Raw genomic sequence first — 3535 nt, 5'->3', positions numbered from 1 at the left:
CAGCGGAAAGCGCTCTATCTAAGTGAGCGAGGCGCTGCTGCCGCTGAGCAGCTGCCCCTGGGCCGGCTCACGGGAGGCGGGCGGCCCGATGGCAGGTCAGTCCCTGGGAACCGGCGTGAGAACCGAGCGGCATGTTCCTTCTGGTTTGCAGATGGCGCGGCGGGAGGTGGCAGTGAGCGGACATTGACCGGAGGGAGGGAGAGGCTCTCTCCGCCACCCCCACCCAACTCCCCCGACTCCCCCCCCCACCCCCCACCACCACCCCAGCCCCCCTTCCCCTCACCCCCCCTTCCCCTCACCCCCCCCACTTTCCCCCCCCCTCCCCCCCCTCCCCCCCCCTTCCCCCCCCCTCCCCCCCCCTTCCCCCCCCTCCCTCCCCCCCCCTTCCCCCCCCTCCCTCCCCCCCCTTCCCCCCCCTCCCTCCCCCCCCCTTCCCCCCCTCCCTCCCCCCCTCCCTCCCCCCCCCTTCCCCCCCCTCCCTCCCCCCCCTTCCCCCCCCTCCCTCCCCCCCCTTCCCCCCCCCTTCCCCCCCCCTCCCTCCCCCCCTCCTCCCCCCTCCTCCCCCCCCTTCCCCCCCCTCCCTCCCCCCCCTTCCCCCCCCTCCCTCCCCCCCCCTCCCTCCCCCTCCCTCCCCCCCCCTTCCTCCCCCCCCCTTCCCCCCCCCTTCCCCCCCCTTCCCCCCCCCTTCCCCCCGCCTTCCCTTCCCCCCCCTTCCCTCCCCCCCTTCCCTCCCCCCCTTCCCCCCCCCTCCTCCCCCCCTTCCCCCCCCCTCCTCCCCCCCTTCCCCCCCCCTCCTCCCCCCCTTCCCCCCTTCCCTCCCCCCCTTCCCTCCCTTCCCTCCCCCCCTTCCCTCCCTTCCCTCCCCCCCTTCCCTCCCCCCCTTCCCTCCCCCGCCTTCCCTCCCCCCCTCCCCCCTCCTCCTCCCCCTCCCTCCTCCCCCTCCTCCCCCCCCTCCCCCCTCTCCCCCCCCTCCCCCCCCTCCCCCCCCTCCCCCTCCCCCCCCGACTCCCTCCCCCCCCCCCGACTCCCTCCCCCCCCCCGACTCCCTCCCCCCCCCGACTCCCTCCCCCCCCCCGACTCCCTCCCCCCCCCCGACTCCCTCCCCCCCGACTCCCTCCCCCCCGACTCCCTCCCCCCCCGACTCCCTCACCTCCGCCGCCCGACTCTCTCACCTCCGCCCCCGACTTCCCTCCCACCCGACTCCCCTCCCACCCGACTCCCTCACCTCCCCCCCCCCACACACCACCCCCCCCACACCCCCCATCTCCCCCCCACACCCCCCATCTCCCCCCCACACCCCTCATCTCCCCCCAGACCCCTCATCTCCCCCCACACCCCTCATCTCCCCCCACACCCCTCATCTCCCCCCACACCCCTCATCTCCCCCCCACACCCCTCATCTCCCCCCACACCCCTCATCTCCCCCCCACACCCCTCATCTCCCCCCCACACCCCTCATCTCCCCCCCACACCCCTCATCTCCCCCCCAACACCCCTCATCTCCCCCCCCACACCCCTCATCTCCCCCCCCACACCCCTCATCTCCCCCCACACACCCCTCATCTCCCCCCACACACCCCTCACCTCCCCCCCAACACCCCTCACCTCCCCCCCAACACCCCTCACCTCCCCACCTCCGCACACTCCCCCCCCCCCCACCTCTGCACACTCCTCCCCCCCCGCACCCCCACCCCCCCCGCACTCTCCCCCCCGCCGCACTCTCTCCCCCCCCCCGCACTCTTCCCCCCCCCCCGGCACTCTCCCCGCCCCCCCGGCACTCTCCCCCCCCCCCCGGCACTCTTCCCCCCCCCCCCCCCGCACTCTTCTCCCCCCCCCGCACTCTTCTCCCCCCCCCGCACTCTTCTCCCCCCCCCGCACTCTTCTCCCCCCCCCCGCACTCTTCTCCCCCCCCCGCACTCCCCCCCCCCCCCCGCACTCCCCCCCCCCCCGCACTCTCTCCCCCCCCGCACTCTCTCCCCCCCCCCCCGCACTCTCCCCCCCCCCCGCACTCTCCCCCCCCCCGCACTCTCCCCCCCCGCCGCACTCTCTCCCCCCCCCCCGCACTCTCTCCCCCCCCCCCGCACTCTCTCCCCCCCCCCCGCACTCTCTCCCCCCCCCCGCACTCTCTCCCCCCCCCCCGCACTCTCTCCCCCCCCCCCCGCACTCTCCCCCCCCCCCGCACTCTCTCCCCCCCCCCGCACTCTCTCCCCCCCCCGCACTCTCTCCCCCCCCCCGCACTCTCTCCCCCCCCCCGCACTCTCTCCCCCCCCCCGCACTCTCTCCCCCCCCCCGCACTCCTCCACCCCCCCCCGCACTCCTCCACCCCCCCCCCGCACTCCTCCACCCCCCCCCGCGCACTCCACCCCCCCCCCGCGCACTCCACCCCCCCCCCGCGCACTCCACCCCCCCCCCGCGCACTCCACCCCCCCCGCGCACTCCACCCCCCCCGCGCACTCCACCCCCCCCCGCGCACTCCACCCCCCCCCGCGCACTCCACCCCCCCCCGCGCACTCCACACCCCCCCCGCGCACTCCACACCCCCCCCCGCGCACTCCACACCCCCCCCCGCGCACTCCACCCCCCCCCGCGCACTCCACCCCCCCCCCGCGCACTCCACCCCCCCGCGCACTCCACCCCCCCCGCGCACTCCACTCGCCCCCTCGCCACCTCGCCACCTCGCCACCTCCCCCCCCTTCCCTCCCCCGCCTTCCCTCCCCCCCTCCCCCCCCCTCCCCCCCCCCCTCCTCCCCCTCCCCCCACCCCTTCCCCCCCTCCTCCCCCTCCTCCCCCTCCTCCCCCTCCTCCCCCTCCTCCCCCCTCCTCCCCCCCCCTCCCCCCCCTCCCCCCCCCTCCCCCCTCCCCCCCTCCCCCCTCCCCCCCCCCTCCCCCCCCCTCCCCCCCTTCCCCCCTCTTCCCCCCCCCCCTTCCCCCTCCCCCCTTCCCCCCCCTCCCCCCCTTCCCCCCACCTTCCCCCCCCCTTCCCCCCCCTTCCCCCTCCCCCCTACCTTCCCCCCCTTCCCCCCTCCCCCCTACCTTCCCCCCCCTCCCCCCCTTCCCCCCCTTCCCCCCCCTTTCCCCCCCCTCCCCCCCCTCCCCCCCCTTCCCCCCCCCCTTCCCCCCCCCTTCCCCCCCCTTCCCCCCCCCTTCCCCCCCCCTCCCCCCCCTTTCCCCCCCCTTCCCCTTTCCCCCCCCCTTTCCCCCCCCCTTCCCCCCCCTTTCCCCCCCCTTTCCCCCCCCCCTTCCCCCCCCTTCCCCCCCCTTCCCCCCCCTTCCCCCCCCTTCCCCCCCTTCCCCCCCTCTCCCCCCTCTCCCCCCTCTCCCCCCTCTCCCCCCCCCTCCCCCCCCTCCCCCCCCTCCCCCACCCTCCCCCCCCCCCTCCCCCCCCTCCCCCCCCCTCCCCCACCCTCCCCCCCCCCCTCCCCCCGCACTCTTCCCCCCCCGCACTCTTCCCCCCCCCCGCACTCTTCCCCCCCCCGCACTCTTCCCCCCCCCGCACTCTTCCCCCCCCCCGCACTCTTCCCCCCCCCCGCGCTCT

General features: G+C 78.7%; 1 protein-coding gene across 1 annotated transcript in view; it reads left to right on the top strand.

Annotated features, from left to right (window-relative positions):
* mib2 (MIB E3 ubiquitin protein ligase 2) overlaps positions 1-3535 on the top strand; it is a 224315-nt gene continuing 220780 nt past the window's right edge. Inside the window, exon 1 of the mRNA XM_048561339.2 lies at positions 1-95. The gene's annotated coding sequence lies outside the window, so the exon portion shown is untranslated. The remainder of the gene's footprint in view (positions 96-3535) is intronic.

The sequence above is a fragment of the Stegostoma tigrinum genome, chromosome 28 (genome assembly GCF_030684315.1).
Source record: "Stegostoma tigrinum isolate sSteTig4 chromosome 28, sSteTig4.hap1, whole genome shotgun sequence".
NCBI classification, from domain to species: Eukaryota; Metazoa; Chordata; class Chondrichthyes; order Orectolobiformes; family Stegostomatidae; genus Stegostoma; species Stegostoma tigrinum.
Note: the sequence above shows the minus strand (reverse complement) of the source record. Positions and strands in the feature narration are given on the sequence as shown.